Genomic DNA, 21,884 nt, shown 5'->3' on the forward strand with positions numbered 1-21,884 from the left:
GCCAGCACAGAGCCCAACGTGTGGCTCGAACTCATGAACCGCAAGATTATGAGCTGAGCTGAAGTCGGACGCTTAACCAACTGCGCCACCCAGGTGCTTCGATTTTAAAAAGTTTTTAATTTTACTGTAGATCCATTACTATATCTCTTTTTATTATGATTAAGGGCTTTCTAAACCCTTTTCAAGAAATCTTTATCTATTCGAAGTGATGAAGTTAGTCTATGTATTTTCTAGATTCTTGACTGTTTATTGCCTTTCACATTTGGATCCATGATTTGGAAGTAATCATTCATGTAATAAGAAGGGATCAAGAATTACTTTTTTCTTATATAGATATGCAATCAGATCAGTACTATTCATTGATAATGTTATTCGTTCTCTACTACTCTGTATTGCGGCTTCATCATGAGTCATGTGCTTATATTTGTGAGTCTACTTATAGACTCTTTAATGTGTTCTAATGCTCTGATTGTCTCCCCTTCCATCAACACAACTTAACTACTATCAACTGTCTTAATTACTGTATTGTAATATGTCTTGAGATCTGCCAGTAAGCCATGCTGGTATATTTGAGTATCATATAATTTCAGAGTTCCTGGTGAAACTTTATATAAAGTCAGAGCTTTATAAAATGCTATATTCATCTTTAAATTTCACCATGACATAATTTTTCTTACCTGTGTAACAGAATATTTCTCAGATATAACCTATTTCATGAGTTGAGTAATGTTTATTTTTAAAAACACTACCTAAATACTGCTGCTGCTGCTGCTATTACTTGTACTACTACCTCTGTTGCTAATGTCATGGTGAAAAAGGGCTTTATGAACTCTTTCAAGGAAAAATAATGCAAGGGATTTAGCCACATTCCTAAATGTGTCCATATATTTTTTATTCAAATAAGAGCTAAAAATATCTACTTCACATGAGTCCCTCTAAATGTTTTTCATTCCTACTTAATGTATATTCTATGAAAGTACTGAACATCCATAAATAGTATGTAGGATTTATTTGTCAGTGTAATAGGTATATTTTAACAGCATCTCAAGTTTGTGACCAAAGTCTCAACTAGCTATTTTTGTTTAATCAAAGTGTAGAGAGAAAAAAAAGTTCATTATGTTCCTCCTAGCTGTTTAAAAGAGTTCAGCCTTCCCTGTGCATAGTTTCTCTGTATAACACTTGGTGGAATTGTAATGCTTTTACTGTCACCTCTAAATATCATTACACCTTAGAGAATCTGCAGAGTTATGTAACACTGTGATTAAACAGAATCACACCCCTTTCATAGCACAGACTTCGAATTTTGCTGATGTAGAATATGCAGAATCCCAAGATATCCAGCTGTCTTACCTAAAGTTTATAGGAAGGAAGAAAGATGAACCGACTGAGGAGAAATTAAGAAAAAAACCCTCTTGAAGTACAAATGAGGAGGAATGGACAAAAATAAATCAAGCTTCCATAGCTTCACATATAGCCTTCTTCACCAACAATATTTTCTTTCATTCTTGGCTTACTGCCATGAAGAAATTCAGAATTTGAAAGCAAATTGATTATTAAAAAGATAAACTTAGGGCGCCTGGTTGGCTCAGTTGGTTAAGCGTCTGACTTGAGCTCAGGTCATGATCTCGTGGTTTGTGAGTTCGAGCCCCGCGTTGGGCTCTGTGCTGACAGCTCAGAGCCTGGAGCTTGTTTCAGATTCTCTGTCTCCCTCTCTCTCTGCCCTTCCCCCGTTCATGCTCTATCTCTCTCTCTCAAAAATGAATAAACATTAAAAAATTAAAAAAAAGATAAACTTAATGTGGAAATGAGGAAGGTAATTAAAAAAGAACAAGAATATTTCTAATCCCTGAGATTTTCAGAGGAGTGAAGTAAACCAGATTTGTAGATCATATGGTGCTACAGTGAAAAAAAATACACAGCAGAAAAATTATTCTTTGTTTCAGGGATAAAAATGTTATGTTTTTCATAGTTGACATCTCTGTCACACTCAGGTTACTGAAGCAAACATCCAATGAAGGGAGTTAACATAACAATGAAAGGAGTTAGCAACAGAGCTCAGCTATTTAAGCAATACAACAGACATCACTTATACAGGTCAATTACAATTTTTAATAATTAAAAACAAGAAGAAAAATGTTCAGTCTCACATGACACTGTCTAATTTGGTGACTTTCACACATTTCAAAACTGAGACTTGAGGGTGAGTGCAAAGAGTATGTAGGCCTGGCTGACACATCCAGAGTTCCTGTGAATGCTGCTGGAGAAGTCACTAACCTTCATCCGGAGCTGACACCCCACTTCCGGAGAGCAAGCTCACCTTCTAACCATATCTCAGAAAACTTGCCTGTCATGATTATGTCTGTGTTGCTCAATATTGGTTTTATTTCACTCTGGAGAGTCAGAGTATTTAATGAATAATTATTTGCCACTATTTTTTTTATCCCATTTTCAATTTTCTACTTCTACTTCCTAAGCTTGGATTTATTTTCATCGTACTCTACTAATTATGTAGGTTATCAGATGCTCTAACAAGGCAGGCAGTGACAGGTCTGCTCCCAGTTAAGGTGAACTCTTCAAAAATGTTTTTTTTTGAACCCAGAACTGCTGCAACTCAATGTTTCAGTCCTACAAGTATGGACTTAGGGGAAAATGTCATGAACTGATGTTTCTATTTATGTATTTTATTGCTCATGAAGCAATCAACTCATTCAGCCATTCCCTGTGTCCAGCACCTTGGAGGTAAGGGATAGTTATATCTGAATGAGCTCAATTGGACCCATTACCAAAGCCTGGCTGAGAAATCACCCTGTGTTTTTTTTTTCTCATTCATTTGCAAGAAGTGTCCTTGTTACCTCCTTTTTACTCTTCAACTTGATCTTGCTCTTTTGGAAAGGTCAGTGGAACTTCTCATGCACTATATTTCTTTGATAATGCTGTTGTTTTGTACCTTCTGTCACTGGCAATCTGTGATTCCTATTATTTATCTCAGAAGTGTGAATTCATCCATAATGGGGGGTAGGCTTCATTTTTCTAGCATGTGCTTCCCATGTTTATGTGAAACCTCTCACAAATTCATTTAACTTTAAATTTTTATTCCTATAATTGGAAAAGTGGTGATTTCCTTATATTTATGATTATGAAAAGCCTAAGACCACAAACTAAGATTTAAATGACTACTGTGTTCTAGGCACTCTCACGATATTTGATATATGTAACTGACTAAAGATATATATTTACATATTTCAATGCATCATTTTACTGTATCATTGAATAACTTAGAAAACTGAAGCTCAGAAATGGAAAATTATTTGTCCAAAGCCACACATTGAGTGGTTGTTTAGTACAGAGTTCTGATGCCAGCCTGCTTTTGAACTATTCCTTCCTTCACCAGCACCAGCAGCTGATTATTTGAATGCTTACTATGTGTCAAGCCCTGTGTTAAGAGCTACTTTATTTTATTCAATCTTCACAGCTATGTGAACGTGTAATTCCCATTATATACATTTATAATGAGGCAAAACTCAAACCAACTTCATGTTTCAAGGGTTTAAGAGACAGTAAGTACAAACTTACTGGCAAGAAGCACTTCAAGATTCAGACTTGGGCCCATATGAGGTCACAACCGGGTTCTTTCTCACTGTGCTAGAGGACTCCTCATTAGTCATCAGGAAGTGAGAAGTTCTCTGAATGGATTTGGGATTCTAGGCAATGGTTCTCAGCTGGGCCTCACACTAGAATCATCTGAGGTGTGGGCTCCACACCAGATCAATTAAATTAGAGTATTTTAGGGGAGGAGCTGAGTCTATTTTTGAAAGTCAACAGGGCCTATAATAATGTGCATCGAGGCTGAGAACCATTGCTTTGGTTGTAATTAAGTCCTGTCTCATTTTCCTTCTTCTTTGCCGTTAGTTGGTGAGTTCTGTCTTCAGGCCCAGGCCTGTTCTGGTTCCAATGCCAACCACGGTATAGGCAAGGACCTCAACCTTAGTGTCCAATGAGGTGACTTAGGTACATTTACAGGTGAGTTAAAAGTGATACAAAAATCTGGTTCTTACTAATTTAGGCAAAATACTATTTATTGGCTCTTGAAAGCTTTCTGGTATGAAATGCAGCTTCAATTTGGGTTCGTACAATGTCACATGGACTCATCTCTGCATTTCACTTCCTCCAGAGTGGCACATTTTTAGGATTATTATCAATGCCCTACTTCAATAAAAGAGATGGACCCAGTAGCGGAAATGCAATCCCTAGAATTCAGCCTGTTAGGCTCTGATTGGCCTAATGAGAGTCCTGATTGGACTCAGAGGAGAGTCCTGTGTCTGTTCCTGCAGCATGCTCTGTAGATAAGGTACTCTCCGCATGGGAGTTGGCTTATCCTAGGCCACAGGTTCTGTTTCTGCAAACAGAAGGGAGAATCAGCTTTAAACTCAGTAGGGAGTTGGGGATAGGGAGAAGTTCTAACAAAACAAAACAAAAAGATTAACATACAAATTGCCTTAATAAAGGAAAAGAATCCTTTCAAGCCTGTCTTTAGTTTGCGTATTATATTTACCTGAAGACTTTTAAAAATATACCCAGCACTCGCACCAAGAGATTCTGATTGAGCTCTAGGTGTTCACCTAGCCTTGAATAGCACCGTCTCCTTTTGTTTCCTGTCCATTATCCATCTTGTTTCTGGGACTGACCCACAACAATAAAATCCACCTTACTTAGCTAAAAACTTAGTTCTTTCTTTAATTGTTGTCAGCTCTTAGGGGAAACAAAACAAAGAAAACAATGTTTTAAATTATCTTCTGAAGGTAATTTGTGACACACATAACAACAAACCCACTTCACTCTGACCCATCTGTCTACCGGATTTAGAAACCAATTTCTCGTTAAGATTTTGGTTAAATCCTTTTCAGCTATCTAGGCCTCAAGTTGCCTATCTGTAAAATAGCAAAATGATGCTCTATGATCCTAAAGTCTCTTCCAGTTGTAAAGTTCTATAAATTTATTCTGACTTCATTCTACTTTGTCTTTTTTTCTAATAATTAAATCATATCTAATGAAATTTGAACGACAAGTTTTCCTATTATTGTTCAGGTTTTCACCTTTGTCCTCATGAAATTATTAATTGTGTCATGGTTATTCTTAGAAATGTCCAGTTTTGTGACAAGTTATATGGTCACTATAGAGACAGTGTTGTTTGAGAAGACATGTTGCCATCTTGCTTCCACTACTAATAGTATTTATCAAGCAATTACCATATGCTAGATTCTGTTGTGAGTACTTTATATCTTTAATTTACTTACTCCTCATAACAACCCTAACAGCCAGGCACTATTATCAACAGCATTTTATAGATGAGAGGAATGAACTTCCGAGACATTAAGAAACTTGCTAAAGATCACTGAGCAAATAAATGATGGAATGCTGTTTTCTCTTGCTTCACACATTTAATACATTTATTAACTTAATTTAAATTAACAAAAATAACATGAATGGAAACACTAAGTCAAAATATTTATCAAAGCTTTAGAACCCAAATAATATCTATCATCACCAATGATAACCAAAATTGCAATCTAGAGGATGCCAATTATGACAAGCTAGTGTAGGCAAAATCCTACAAAGAATAGTACAGGGAAATTTATGATATCACACATGTAATGTATTTCCTCGGGTAAAAAAAATCATATTGGCTCTCTCACCCCAAATACATAGTTTTAGTGATAAATTAGATCTTTTAGTATATATATATATATATATATATATATATATATCTCCTTAGGATATATCACATGTGATTATATACATATATATATGTATATACATATATATAATGTATATATGTATACATAGTATATACTAATCTATCTATATATATAGTATATATATAGTATATATATAGTATATATAGTTTAATGATAAACTAGTATATATATATGTACACCATATGATAGTGTATGATAATATGTGATAATATATATACACACAATCATATAGTGTATGTATACATATATACATGTATGTATATAAAATAGTAATTCTGGTATAAGATGTGCCATATATATGTATTATGTGTGTATATACGTATATATATATATACATACTAATATATGTATTATATATTGTGTATATGTCTATGTGCATATATATGTGAATGTATATATATAATACATATATGAAACATCTTGTATCAACATTTACCTAATAAACATAAGTGATATGTATGTTTAATAAAGACTATATTTTCCCCCTGTTTTTGACTTGATTTGCAAATTCCTCATTCTTTTTTCTTTATTTCTTGCGTAAAGAAATAGGTATGGAAATATTTCAGTTACTATAACATTGCAATTTTATTTTAATTTTTTGCCTTTTTTATTTATGTATTTGTTTTCTCTTAGTTGTCCTTAAGTTAAACTGCTAAAAATTATTAGAATTGTATATAGATAAATGTCTTAGAAAACTGTTTTCTCGATATTTTTTTTAAAGATTACTGTGTGACAAACTTGTCTGATTCTAAGTATTGTCTACGGATCCCCAATCCAAATCTACTGCTTTGAGTTTCTAGGGGAAATGCCTAGTAATTGCTACTTTTGACAAGAATCACAGATGAATCTTAAGATCAAGGTCTTAAGAACACGAATGTCTGGGAAGCACTGTTACAGACTAGGAATGATTTTTGTTTCATTGAATTGAACACAAAGTCTGACAGAAACCTTGTTTACAAGGACATTGGATAAAATTTGAAATTGCACAATAGCATTTATATAAAATTTTGTAAAACAAATTTTTGTACTGGCAAATATCTGTTTTTGAACTCTGTTAGTAGATTTATATTTAGGGGGAATGAATTTACTAAAAAATAAACTTGAAGATCAAGTACACAGTAAACTCCTTGAATTTCCCAAAATGCATTAGTTCTTTTTTTGATAACTTGAATTTATTGGCATTAATTCTCAGGGTAAGAAATAGCGTCATGTATGTTTTTCTCTAATGATTTAAATGAAAATGACTAGAACTATATTTATTTACCTACTTTTTTAGTTTTTCTAATATTAAATATGAAAATATACATTCACTTTCATTAAACTTGTTAGAAAACAATTTGGAGCATCTTTGTATATTTTAACAACACAAATTATTTTGTTATTGATGTGATTCTCTAAAACTGTAAATTTTGCCGCTTTTGCCACAAAGTTACAAGTCTGTCACATTTCCCAGTGATTGACAGAGGGCCCTTGATTTAGGCCAGCTGTTGGAGTGCTGTGCACTTACTGCTAAAGCTTTCTGGAGGCCTTGGCTATCACATTTTCATCGAATGTGAATTCCTTTTTGTACGTGTACATATTGTACAGAGAACAGAAGAGCTCACAGCAGCCCCTAAACGGCATCTGTTCTTTATAGTGAGATGAAGAAGCTGCAGAAGGTTTGTAGAAACTTGCTGAAGCTTGTTGTCACTTAGCAGGAAGTGTTTAGAAGTTTGCGAAGAACAGAATTACAATTTGTCAAATGTTGCAAACTTCACAGTGAGCACACAATGTCTGATTTCACCGTTGCTCTAAATAGGATTGCATTTTCTATATTTCAAAATGACCAACTTTCTTTTTTTGTAAAATACTAACAATTCTAGCACAGGAATTCACAGTCACTCAGGTGAGACACATTCTTCTTTAATTTTTACCTTGTTTTTTTTTTTTTTTTTTTTTTTTGGTGTGGTGGGTGTTGGAGGCAGGGGGAAGTAGAGAGAGTGGGGAGATGTGGGGCAGAGGGAGGGCAATACTGAAGTCACAGTCTCAACAGTCCTGGCACCTGCCTTGCTGATTGAGATGAAGAAAGTTTTTTTTTTTTATTATTATTATTATTATAAACTTTACTTTCAGTCTTAGAAGAGATTCTTGAAAAAGGCAGTGAAGTGCAGGAGTGAAGGGGGAGGTGGGGGGTGGGGAAGCACTGTCTTTTTTCTATGAGTTGCTTGATTTAGTTTGGTTGAAGAGAAAGATTGTGTTGCTTTGGTTAAAGAAGAATCTGATAGGTGTTAGGAGTTCACCAGAAATAAATTATTGCTATAACACTAACTCAACCAAATTAGTTAGCATTGTGAGGTACAAGAAAACTAGGTTGCACCTAACTTTTTCCATTATTTAAAAAACCAGGGCCCATAAGGCATTGTTTAAGTCCTGAAGTCTATTTTTTTTTTTTTTTTTTTTTTTTTTTTACTTTTTCGGGCTAAGAGTGCATATACATGGAATTTAACCGCAACATTTGAAAAGTCAGCTGCAAACTAATAAGGCTTCTGGAGTTTGGAAGGCTTTCTCATCTTTATTTTTCCTATTGGTACATGTTGTCCTTTCAAGAGAACCTGGATAATCTAATAAGTTCTGGGTTTTCTCTTTAACTTAAATTTTATGATTTCCTATTCAAAATACTTGAAGCTTTTCCTGAGGTGAGAAAAAATATATTTATATATATTTATTGTTTTCAGATCTTTTCTGAAGGATTGCCTCATGTTTTAGCTGTTCTTATTCTTGGATTAACTCTCAACTGTATGTCTCTAAAAGTCCATGCCAGCAGGATTGGAGAGAGATTCTCTTGCCTTTCACGAGTGGAGTTTAAGCAAACACAATGGAATGTGCTAGAATGTGCTGGGGCTGGTCGTTGTAGCACCTTCCTGGCACCCGTTAGCCTGTTTGCGTCATGCAGGTCTGAAATGGCACTGGGTTCCTTTGAGGGTTTGGAAACAATGTGAGGATTCTCTCATTCATTTACTTGTCATGTTAAGAGACATCCTTTTTAACAAGGTTTCTAACATACAATGTTGAACTTCATTTATAACTTTTGCAAATGGGACCCTTTCTAATTATTTTGAAGAAGTCTTAATTTTGCGGCTTGGTTGAAAATCTGATCCTTTTGGAGCTAAACTGGGCCTGCTCTGTTGTTGACTTAGGGAAAGTGGGAAAAAAAAGAAAGGATAATTTCTGCAGGTTCCTGGCATACTTGTTCTAGAGTGGGTATAAATGACCATTTGATGAGTTGTTTCAAGGGAACTTTATGAGCACCCCAAGAACTGATGAAGAAACTCATTAATTCCTCAGGAACATTACCTCCCTTAATGAAACGAAAACAGTCTATTCGCCCTTTAATAGTAATCAAGTGAAATGCAGCTACTTCTAGGCTTTGATTTTCAATCACCATTGGTAGGAGGCCTCACTTTTTACCATTAAGTCTAGCCAGAAACTATTATAAAGCAGTTTAATTGTGACATGGATCCTCTTTCACTATAAAGATCTCATTCTAACTCAGGATTACTTTTTCAAATAATTCGGAAATCTTACAAATAGTCTCTCATAAAAATGAGCTTTTAAGCTACCAACTTGATGTCAGTAAGTGAGGAATTGCGAAGAGCGCACACTGTCATTTGTACTGGATATTGCAAACATACAATGTATAATAGATGTAAATAACCTCAAGAGGATAGATAATAAAAAAGGAAAATAATTAGGAAGTGATGAATTTTGAATATTTAATACCTTTGTTTATAATATAATTCATTTAACTATGTTTCTATTATTTAATTTTTAATACTGGCTGTCTCGACAATCAACTGGAAAATTTCTGAAAATTCAACAGTTGTCCTCACAAGCTTGTCCAAGCCAGGTCTAGGACACTACTGCCCGTCTTGCTGAAGTTGCTTCTCTCAATTTCAAGCATTCCTTTTATGATGAGATCCTTGTATATACGGATGGCCTGGCTCAGCACATAAATCTCCAGTGTCTTTCAAATATCTGCTTGAAATATCAAAATCTTATGTAATTTATTATACTTCCATTACAGTGAACGATGTGTCAAAAATAAGATCAGGTTCACTGTTTCCACATTTCTTCATTCCCCTGCCCATCCCATACTAGCTCCTTTTCATTCTTTCCCATATATGTTAAATAGCATCATTTTTGTCTCCATTGCAGTATTCGTGGCTATGTGAGATGTAAGGTTATTAAAGTTGCAGTTTGCTCTCCTTATTTTCCCAACAAACCAAAACCTGGCAGTCACTTTGAAAGAAATGCCAGCCTTGTTAAAACTTTGAAGAATTGTATGTATCAGTAATATAATTGTCCTTCACCTGTCATTATAATTTACCATGTGTGTCCAATTGACCCTTTTAGTTTATTTATTTATTATGTCATTTTATGAAAAATAGAGGAAAAAGTGAAAGACAACTTTATTAGAGGTTTTTTTTTTTAATTTTTTTTTCAACGTTTTTATTTATTTTTGGGACAGAGAGAGACAGAGCATGAACGGGGGAGGGGCAGAGAGAGAGGGAGACACAGAATCGGAAACAGGCTCCAGGCTCTGAGCCATCAGCCCAGAGCCTGACGCGGGGCTCGAACTCACGGACCGCGAGATCGTGACCTGGCTGAAGTCGGACGCTTAACCGACTGCGCCACCCAGGCGCCCCTATTAGAGGTTTTAATAAGAATTTGAATAAAACAAAACCTCTTTGAGTCAAATAAATTTTGGCATTCAAGCATCAGAACTGATGAAAGCTTACTGTCATATTTCTTCTTAGCTAAACTAGATACTTCAGATTTTTGTTGCAAGTGTTACACGATGAAGTCCTGTCTTTTGAATGACTAACTGAATGAGAATACCCTATTTCCTTTTCGTCTTTAGAAATATATTGTTCATTAAGGATATCATCATTTAAAGTCTCATATTCTGAGATCTGAGATCTTTCCTACAGACTACCATCGCATGTCCTTTCCTAGATCTCATCCCTTTCACAGTTGGACAGTATAAATGCCCACATCCCATGACCAAAAAGTAGGAGAAGTGGGGAGAGCCAGATAACACCTTGCCACTACATTCAACTGCCTTATCCTGGGAGTAGTTTATATTTTCTTCTAGTGAATCTTGCCATCTGGTAATGATCCATCTATAAATACTGACAGATCTAGGTTTCTAGACTAACCTCGAATTCTTGGTTTCTTCTGATATGGTCAGATGAATTTCAAATTATATCTTGCCTGGCTAACAACTAGGGAAAGGCAAAAAGCTTTCTAAGTTAATATATAGGATGTCATGGCTGGATGCTCATTATGAATTGACAAGAAAATTTAGCTCTGGTGCCTTAACAGAACTCTGATATGTAAGTGGGGAGCCTAGAACACTCCTCCAATTCTGTTTGTAATCATCTCAAGTATAAACTAATGCATACAGATCTATCTTGTCTTTCCAGTTACATTTTGAGATATTGAAAGAAACGTAAAGAATATTGCCTTGTCTTTCCAATACATTCCACACTGATAGGCATTTATTAAGTTTGAACTGATTTCAAAGTTGCAAACTTATTGAAGTATTTGAGATAACATGTTTAAACTTAAAAAAATATGTAAGCAAAAAGAAACACTTTTTTCCCCATGAAGAAAGTGCAGACTTTAAAAACATTTCACATTTGCCAAATCTTAAATTTTATTATTCTATTTCTTCTTATATGATTGTCAAACCTTAGTATTCTAAATGTCTATCTTTTGACCAAATGGCAAGAATGCATTTCCTTAAAAAACAATTGTTACCAATTTTTCTGCCAATCATAGGTATTGCTCTTTTGTGCTGTAAGACTGTCCATATATAGGCAATAGCTTTGGAGCTCTCTACCTACTCTTAAAATGGTTCCATAATTAATTTTGAAGCTGGTATATTAGGTTAAAGGAAATTCTAAGTTATTGTCACAAATGTTTCTAACTTTCAGGCAGAACATATGCCCTGGGTTTTGAAAAACACATTTGAAAGGAAATAAGAAATTCTGCCTGAGCTTGAGTCATATCAGCATAAACATTTTTTTGAATCTCTACCCTGACACAGGCAATTTTGTTTGAAGCCAGTGCAAACCATTGTAAAGCGGTGGAAAACCTTTGCTTGGCCATGAACAAAACCTGCACATGACATGTATTTCAGGGAAGCAAAGAGGTTTAGAAGGAATTGAGAGCCAAGACTGGACAAGACTGCATGCTGGGAAGTTCTGTAATTCATGGCTCATTTCCTCTCAAACATATGCACGTTAACGTTTCTTTGAAACTTCAGAGAAGAACTTACTCATGCTTTCCCATGCAAGTAACACGAGGTTCAGACAAAGAGTCTTATGATTTGTACAGGCACAAGATGCACGGCGTTTTGAAAATCCCAAGATAGCTTATGCACTCCACCCCCCCCCCCCCACAGTAGAAGTAGAACTGGAAGTTCTGAATCAGGAGTGTAAATGCATTGCAGTGTAACAAATATTTGAGAAATAGTAAAGGGAATACAGATTAATTACCTAGAATTCTATTGTCACATCCCACTCAAAGTTACCATTAACCATAGCACTACAGGTAGTTTATTTTGAGTCTGGATACTGCTGGTTAGAAAACTATAAGAGATACAAACCATCTCAAACCGTGATGTTGGCTAGTGTAATGAGGTCCTATTTTCATTGAATTATTCCCAAACCTGGATCAAATGTATACAGACGCAACCAATCATCGAATAGTAATGTAAGCTTCCTCATTCTGCAAGTCTGGAAACAGAGGTCAAAATAGATTGATCATTTATTTATTCATTTATTCAACAAGTGAGTGTTAAGTGTTTGCTCTCGTGATTCAGTAATAGCAACATATGCTTTTTTTACGTGGTGGACTTGCCAAAGAGGTGAGATTAAGTGTGTGGGTTCGTGTCAGAGTTAAATGCTTTACTGACCCTCTTGGGGCAATAGCTGGTGACTCCAAACTCTGTGTTTTATTCTTTTCCACTCTGTCACGTAGCTTACATTTTTGGATTACAACACATAAGTTATATTCTATGTTATTTGAAATGATGTCCTTTTCTAGGGTAAAACATCCTTTAAGGGGCACTAGCTTAACCTTACTCTACATTACTGAATCAAAGTACTTTTTATTATAAATACCTCTTGAAGAATATTTTTGAAATTCTGTTCTTCAATACCACTAAGTAAACAATGGTCTACTGGCATTAGATGATGTCTATTGTGAGGAATTCTTAGAAGAAAAAAAGGAAAATATGTCTTTTTTGTTGTTTGCAATGTATAATGTATTTTTTGTTGTTTGCAATGTATAAATAGAGGTTTATTGAAATTGTATGTGACTTACATATTCTGGGATGTATTTCAATGTAAGTTTTTTTCTTATGAAAGAGTGGAGCTGGTAAAATGCATTTTAACTTACAAAACCATGCATATCAGTTTGTATCTTATATTGAAACATTATCTAACCTTTATTCCTTTGTGTATATAGTTTTCACTTTTTCAACCTTCAAAAAGAACTGTTTCAGCATATTTTCCCATGGACATGGTGCTCATAAATTAAAGTTGAAACAGCATTTTGCTGTTTAGTATAATCCTAGACCTCAGCAAGTGAGGCCCTGGCCCTATGTTTTAGAATGCCCCACTGATTGTAAACCCTCTCTCTCTCTCTCTCTCTCTCTCCCTCTCTCTCTCTCTCTTTCTCTCTCTCTCTCTCTCTCTCTCTCTCTCTCTCTCTCTCTCACACACACACACACACACACACACAATTTATTAAGGAACGTGGGCCCTGGGATTGGGCATTTAGTGGTGGTACTGATGTTTAGATATCCCTAAACATTTATTCATGACGAGCATAGTTTAGGGCCTGAGGAAATGCTTTTCCACATTTTTTGCCCCCCTCCCCCCTTTTAAATAAAAGGTAACTGTGTCCAAATGATACAAAGGGTTGTTCTGGTGTCACTGCCCAAGAGTTAGAATGTGAAAGGGTTTGACTGGGTGTTACCTAAGGTAAGAAAAGATTCTTACATGATAATGTATTGTTTCCCAGTTGCTTCAAGCATCCATTTTCTTGCTTCTCTTTGTATTTCAATTTGTAATCCTAAACTAGCAAATGTAGACAACTTTACAATATTAAACAACCATTGAAAAGACAGGAGAGTAGATATTCCATATTTAAGAGATTTTAGGTTAATTTCTGGTATGTGGGCCTTATTAATCCTCTTGTCTCCCCCCTACCCCCAATTTCCCCATGGTAGAGGCAGCCTGTTTCTATTTAGGATTAACCTGCCAAAAAAGGACAATACCTAAACTATGCCAAATACCTGGAAGATAACCAATTTCAGTTAACCTTAGGCTGGCATTCAAGGTACTCCATGGTATGATTCTGGATATCTTTTCAGCCTTATTCCCAGAACTGATCCTCAGACAAGGATTTGTGTGCAATGGGATGTATTAAGGCAGAGTTCCCAGGAAAATCCAGTAAGGGAGAGAGGGGAGCAAGACAGAGAAGAGTAAGAATCGAAGTGAGAATTTATAAGTAATGTTCAGCAGGCAAAGCTCAGCCTGATTCTTCCAGGGGAGTTCTAGAGTCTAAACTGCACAGAACCATCGGTATACTAACAGCAAAGGAGCTGGGTTCTCATACTCTGGCACCAATCAGTCATGGGCGCGGGCGTGCGGTAGGGAAGAAATGGCGATATAAATTCCCAGAAACTTCTTTATCTTTGCTGGCAAAGCAGCTCCAATAACTGTGGAATCTGAGTAGATTACCAACAGTGCCTACTATCCCTAGTACTTTCCCTTATGCCAGTGTGAGAAGGGCTGAGTCCCTTCTTTGTCTCAGAGATTTGGCTACACAGTAGCACACTAAATGCTCTAAAAAGGCCCCTCTAGGATTTTTAGTATTTATTCTTTGTTTCCACAACACACTATCTTACCTTTCTTACAATTTATGCTTGCCCCTTTGGAATATAATTTTTTCATTAGAAGAAATATCATAGGAAGCTTTTTTAAAATCTCTCTTACAACACATATCACAAACCACAGAGGTTTCTGTGTGTTTGTTTTTTTTTAAGTTATCTATTCATGCATCACTCCTTGCTTTCCTACTCCCCATATCACCCACAAAAGTAAGAAAGTAAGATAGTATTTAGCATTCTAAAAAATTTTTTTAATGTTTTTATTTATTTTTGAGACAGAGAGAGACAGAGCATGACTGGGTTAGAGGCAGAGAGAGAGAGACACACACAGAATCCGAAGCAGGCTCCAGGCTCTGAGCTGTCAGCACAGAGCCTGACGTGAGGCTCAAACTCACGGACTCTGAGATCATGACCTGAGCTGAAGTCGGACGCTCAACTGACTGAGCCACCCAGGCTCTCCTGATAGTATTTAGCATTCTAAATATAATGTTTAGAATTACTGCAAGGAACAGCTAGACATGGTATTAAATATTAATGATTGTATATTAAATTATATTAAATTGACTTAGTTAAACATTGCTTAAAATTTTATACTGATTTTTCCCCCATTTTTTCATCTGGATGTCTGGGAAAGAAAATCTTGAATTTAATGTCTATACTGAATATTCCCCAAGCCAAGAAGAAATATAGTGAAACACAGTTGAGCTTCTTAAGTAGGTAATGTGCTAAACCAAAGTGGTAATCTAATTCTGAAGAAGTTATCAACAGCGAACACTGGAAAATGGTGCCAAAGAGTAAAGCATATAGACAGATTTCTCACCAGCTTTTAGAGCTATCTATAGTGTATGTGGAAGTAAGAATGACTTAAGTAAATATTAGTCTTAAGGTATCATTATTTGTTAAAAAATATGAAATGCTTTTATTTATTTTCAATAGAAACAATACCATATATAATTTGATGAACAAAGTACATAAAATGCAAAGATTTTACATGCTAAATTCAATGATAAAACTCAGAGCATATATAAATATAATTTTCAGGGATAAAATTGAACCCAATTGCTAAGGGGGACTGATCTACCTTCTATTTATAGTCTCAGTTTATTGATATAAATTTCATTTGGACCTGAGGTTTTTACCAAAGACTGCGTGCCATATAATCTGCAGGGATTTGCCTGCGGAATGGACTGAGAAGCCAGCAATGGCCTGAGGACACAGGGTATGCCCTGTGTAGGTAGGCCTGTGGGGAGTACTGACCCTATGCACTGGTGAGGAGCCAGCCACTCCTCAGCCCAGCCCAGCTCCTGCAAGTGTTGACTTATTTCATCTCCTTTCTAAGGACCTCATCTGCCCCCATGCCTTCACTGTCAGTTAGGTTCACAACCCCCAACTCTAAATCCCCATCTCACTCATAGAGACAAAAGCAGTATGTAGTTTTAACATTGTCAACATTTCTGCCTTGGGTCTCTCAACTCCAGAATATCCCCAAACACATTCACTGCTCTGAATACTGCTTCTACATTAGTGCTTTTTGTTATATTTCTTGCTACCTATAAACCTTTTTAAAAAAAAATTTCAATTCATTCTTTCTCAAATGTCATATCCAATTAGTTTTATATTCTCTTTTTTACCTCTAATCTTGTCTTTCTATTTACATAATAATTCCTCTAATCCAGGCCCTTATCTGTTATAGAAAATGATAAAAATCCCTTTAACTGGCCATTCAACCCAGTGTCTCTCCCCTCAAATTGATATTTTCTTTTGGTTATTTCCCCCAATACCAAGATGATTTTGCTTAAAACAAACAAACAAACAAACCCGTGAGTACTCAACAAACACCTTTGATAGATTTTCCTTGCTTATAAGATGAAATCAGATCTCTTCACAATTGTTGAGTCAATTTTTCTGGCTTCTCATCCACATCATATCTCTTAAGTCATATTAGAAATCACTTACATTTTCCAAATATTTCCAAATATTCCATACACTTTGACACCTCCACACTCTTACCACTACTTAAAATGATCTTCCATATCTACTAACTCCATCTGGTGAAACCACACTTATATTTTAAGATTCAGGTAAAAATCTTATTTTTATATGAAAGCTTTCCTAATCATCCTGTCACCTCTGATCCTAAAACATTTTGCTTGTACCTTTAAATAGTACTTGATTTATATTAAAGTGACTTGCGTACCTATCTTTATCTTATTCTTTTTTGTATCATTGGAGCTCAATATATGCTCAAGCAATTTTTATTGAACTAAATTATTCAACTTAAATCAGGAAGAATGTGATTAAATGGAATATTCTTTCAGAATTATCTGAGTTTTAGAAATAGGTGAGTGAATGGTGAAATCAGTTATCTCTTTAGACTAAGGGCTAGCTCAGGTGATATATTTACCCAAAGCCGTAGGGTTTATTTCTATGTTCCTATTGATGTCAAGTGAATCTCACACTTTAGATTTGTCTCAGTTAATTTCTACAAGCATTCATTTAGTGGTTAAGATGTATTGTGATTCTACTATCCACTAAGTCTATAGAGGTACACTCCCAAAGACATTTGCTAGGGTCCTTGTTAGAGATTTGTTATTTGCAGGGAAAAAAAAGTTTCTGTGTGTGCTTTGTTAGAATAACCCTCATCTAAAATACCTCCTGTTTATAGGCATAATTTTGCACACAATTCAGGAAAATAAAAACCCAAGCAACTACCCAATCAAACATATAAAAACAATAACAACAGCTACAAAATAAGGCCTCCCCCATACACACTGCTCTTTTATGAATCACACAAATATCAGAAGAAAAATAACGTATTTTCCCTAATATCTCAGATGCAGTCCCATCCCTTCTACATCACTTTCAGTTGTGAGTATTGTATCTTTAGATGAAATAGTAGGGTCAAGCCTTTTGCCATATTTGAAAGACTGACACCATTCTCTTCAGCAGATTTTGAACACAATGTAAAATCTCTCTACAGTGTGACAATTGACATTTTTCAGCACAGAAGAAGCCATTACCATCTGTCATGTGACTGCTCTGAGGATAATGAGAAACCTCGGACATGTGGGTTGGAAAGAAATGACTTGATTCCAAGTAAAATAAATCTAAATAATACAAATGCAGTGGGAGTGTTGCTAAATATTTCTGGAGACTCTTGAGGCGCTTTGGGAGAAAATGAATCATGTTGGTAATAATTTTTGCTTCTCTTTCTCTTAACTCTGCCAATTTAAAAATATCGTACAGGCAGGACCTGTGTTTTAAACTCTACCTGTACTTCCAGAAGGGTGTCCTCAGGGCTTTGCCTGCAGGGAGGTCACCTGGAGTCAATGCAAATCAAGCCTGTTGCCTCTTCGGAAGCAGGTTACCTCCAGGACCCTTGCGGCACAGGCAGATTTTAGAACAGCAGAAGCACGACCAATGTGTTGAAACAAAACAAAATAAGGTTGTTTATTACCCTGTTTAAAAGGAGGGCAATATTTTTCTCTCAGTCTTTAACCCTCTGCTCCTGCCCAACCAGTGTGATCTCTGAACTAGCAGGCTGTGTTCGCAAGGAGTTGCACTGGGTTGAGTTAAAGGAGGACAGAGTCTTCGCTCTGAAGTTCTGCCTTCTGTCAGACCTTTTAATGTAATCTTAACATCCATTCTGTTTAATAATCTTTTGTCCAGTAGACATAAATAAAGCATAAATATGTGTCTCACTGCAATGAATTAGTTTTCTAACAGAAGGAATCCTTGCCAAGATTCTGCAGCGATCTGGTCAATGTAGATAATGTGGTACATTAGAGCAGAAGCTGGCAGTTCATTGTTCTATGAATAGATATAGATTTAGTATTTATGGGAGCCTTTGAATAGGATGAAACAAAGCAAGGAGTAGCCAACGGTTCTATGTGGGTTTGATTTTAGCTAGTAATTTCCTATCAGGTCAGTAAATCTTTTGTTAGCACTAAGAACAATTTGTGCTCAAATATCAAAAAGTAATACACTTTTCTTTTCACATGTACTTTTGCTTAAAACACTATTAATTATATATAAATGTATATTATATATAAATGTAAATGAATACATATGTGTATATATAAATATATAATTGAAAGCCCTATTTTCACTCTGTTCATTAATTTAATTTAATTTTTTCTTGAGTAGGGGGGAAATGTTTGCTTTGTGTTTTCTCTGGGAAAGTTAAATCACCTGAAGTTATCGAAAGGCATTGACAGTAAGAATGGGAGTCTTGTGTTCTGGTCTTGTTGTGGCCCTTAGCTTACTATTTGACTTTGGACAAGTCACTTTCTCAAGTTTATAGTTCCTTGTCTGTATTTGAAGATTTGGGATCCCATGATCACCAAAGTTCCTTTCGGCTCTATAATTCAGTGTAAAAATCATTAAGATAATAATCCTGTCTCTCATCATCCTGAGTTGGTTATACAAGGCATAAGGTTTCCGTGTTTTCTTGCCAGAACTCAGTAACTGATTTGAATTGTCCCTGTCTTCTAAATGATTGTTCACTTTCCTCTTTTGTCTTGATGTTCTTTCAGGGTCAAAGCTTGAACATCAGCAGCACAAAATGTCTCTCAGTAGCTCCTAAGGTAATTGGGGACAGTCTCTACAACTACTTGAACTACTTATTTCTTTCTCCTGCTCACTCCTCTTTCTGCTTTACTGTTTCCTCATTTTTCCCCTGTTTTCCTCTGCAGCCCGAAGTCCAAAGCTTTTCTGATTCCTGGAAGTTTTGAGAGAACTGCCCAACAACAAAACCAGTACTCTGGAGCAGAGCTGTGCTATTACCTGCCATAAAATGAACACATGGAAAGTGCTTAAGTGAATGCTTAGCCCTTTACTGGATCACAAAACTGGCCAATCAATGGAGATTCTTTTCCCCTAAAGGTAGATGTTTCTTATGCTGTTGTTTTCAGTTTCAATTTCAACAATTATGGCTTTTTCCTAGATTTACAATAAAATGATTTAGTTAGGACTGAAAATTGGAGTGGGTAGTTGTACCAGGCACACTTCAGATCTGTAGTACTGATCTGTCTCCGTTGTTTTGGTGACTTGTCTCGTCTCGGGCACTGCTGAGGAGACCAGTGCTGCTTGGGCTCCGACTACGTGCAGGCATCATTTGACCATACATCCTCTTACAATCACGTTGAGAAATTGTCCTCTTGCCTTCTGGCTTCCTTGTTGATACTGAGGCATAAAATCCCAATAAGAGGACACCTGGGTGGCTCAGTCAGTTTAGCATCTGACTTCTGTTCAGGTCATGATATCACAGTTCGTGAGTTTGAGCCCCACATTAGGCTCTGCGCTGAGGGCTTGGAGTCTGGAGCCTGCTTCAGATTCTGTGTCTCCCTCTCTCTCTGCCCCACCCCCGCTTGCTCTCTCTCTCTCTGTCTCTCTCTCTCTCTGTCTCTCAAAAGTGAATAAACATTAAAAAAATAAGACCCCAATATGGAGGTTTGGCATTTATACAAATACAGTCCGGAAGTGCAGATGAGAGGAGGGAAGGATCAGATAGAATAGAGAGGCCAGAACTCTTTACTCTGCAGGACAAACCTTTGACCAATGGACAGTGGATCTAGTAGATAAAAATCTCCCCCTTTCCTTGACCGAGAGACACTTTCCATGTTGATAGTGAACATGTAGGGTCTTCTAATATTCAACAACCCGTTGTACTTGATACTGTAAAATACTCAATTCTTAGTTTGTCTATTCTTCCTAGCCTCATCTTCCTCCCTCTCACTTATGCTTTTCTGAGTTTGCATCTTTAATAAAATAGTAATACATGAGTATTTGTTTCATCTTATGCTTTCTGGGGGACTAAGACTGGTCAATTTAGACAATATTTGTGAATGAATAGAATCATTCATGGTCTGATGAATTGCGATAAAGTGGAATACAGGATAGTGGGAGATTATGGAGGTAATGTGCATTAACTAGTTACCTATACATCCTGTGGGTCCTCCATGACTTTCTTGCATTTAATGCTCCATGGTTGGGTAGAAGTGCAGTGGAATGGAAAAGGCAGCACATGTAAGTTCACAAGGATTTTCTGTATTCTATTTTGTAGATGAGAATCTTTTCCCCAAATGACAAGGGCAAAAATGCTATTGAAACCAAAGCTGTTTTCTTGACTTACTTTAAAATACATGCTCACTTGAAAATGCTGCTTGTTATTTTGACAGAGATGGGTAGTAGGGAAAGATTTTGGAAATACAGTGTTGATTATGAAAAGTGTTATAAAATTAATGTTAGAAGAAATTTCATATCTTTGTCTCTACACAACAGTTTCTGCTTCACATTTGCCATCCTCATCTAAACATATTTTTAGAGAAAACAGGAATGTAGATATTCATATATTCAACAAATACTTGTTGAGTGTCTAGTTTGTGCTAGGTGCTGCTTTAGGTGCTGGAAATTCGGCAGTAAATAAGCTAGATCCTTGCTTTCGTAAGGCTTGTGCTAGAGAGGAATGACATTGACAAAGATAAAAGAGTGCATAGAAAAAATAACAAGATAAATTTTGAAGTTGGTAGCGTGGTGAAGATAATAGAATGATATGGTATATAAAGATTGAGGGACTCTGCTTTAGATTAGGTAGTCGGGAGAGACCTCTCTGTGGAAACGATGTGAACACAAATTTTCCTAGAAGCTGGGTATGCAAAATAGGCTTCAGACTTCCAAAGCAAAAGAGAATCAACTGCAAAGACTCACTATGGAGTGTGAGTTAGTATGGATCGAGAAAAGAAAGTGGCTAGTGTGGCTTGAGGGCAGAGCCAAGAGCTATAGTGGTATGAAACAAGATAGGAGACGTTAGAAATGACCAGCATTTCATTATAGGCTGCATTAATGAATTTGAGTATATTCTAAATGTAGTGGAAATTCATTGAAGAGTTTTAAGAATGTTAAAATATATAATCCATTTCATAGAACTCTTGCAAAATTCAAATTCCTAACTTAAAAAAATTTGTGAATGCCTTTTTAAAATGACTTTATTTTTTTAGAGCAGTTCTGGGTTCACAATTGAGGGGAAGGTACAGAGATTTCCTACACATCTGTCGGTGCACACGAACATAGCCTCTTCCATTGTCAACAACTCCCTACCAAGGTGGTTCATTTGTCATAATTGATGAATGTACATTGGTACATCATAATAATCCTAAAGCCACAGTTTACATTGAGCTTCATCT

The 21,884-nt window shown here is 36.0% G+C and overlaps 1 long non-coding RNA gene across 2 annotated transcripts in view; it reads left to right on the forward strand.

Moving 5' to 3' along the window:
- The window catches only part of LOC147584286 (uncharacterized), a 457,950-nt gene that overhangs the window by 422,030 nt on the left and 14,036 nt on the right, over positions 1-21,884 (forward strand). For both annotated transcript variants that reach the window (XR_015255295.1, XR_015255297.1), the window contains 2 exons: positions 19,236-19,286; positions 19,395-19,584. This is a non-coding gene — a long non-coding RNA (uncharacterized LOC147584286). The remainder of the gene's footprint in view (positions 1-19,235; positions 19,287-19,394; positions 19,585-21,884) is intronic.

Source organism: Puma concolor, chromosome A1 (genome assembly GCF_028749965.1).
Source record: "Puma concolor isolate L17-30 chromosome A1, mPumCon1.1.hap2, whole genome shotgun sequence".
Lineage (NCBI taxonomy): Eukaryota > Metazoa > Chordata > Mammalia > Carnivora > Felidae > Puma > Puma concolor.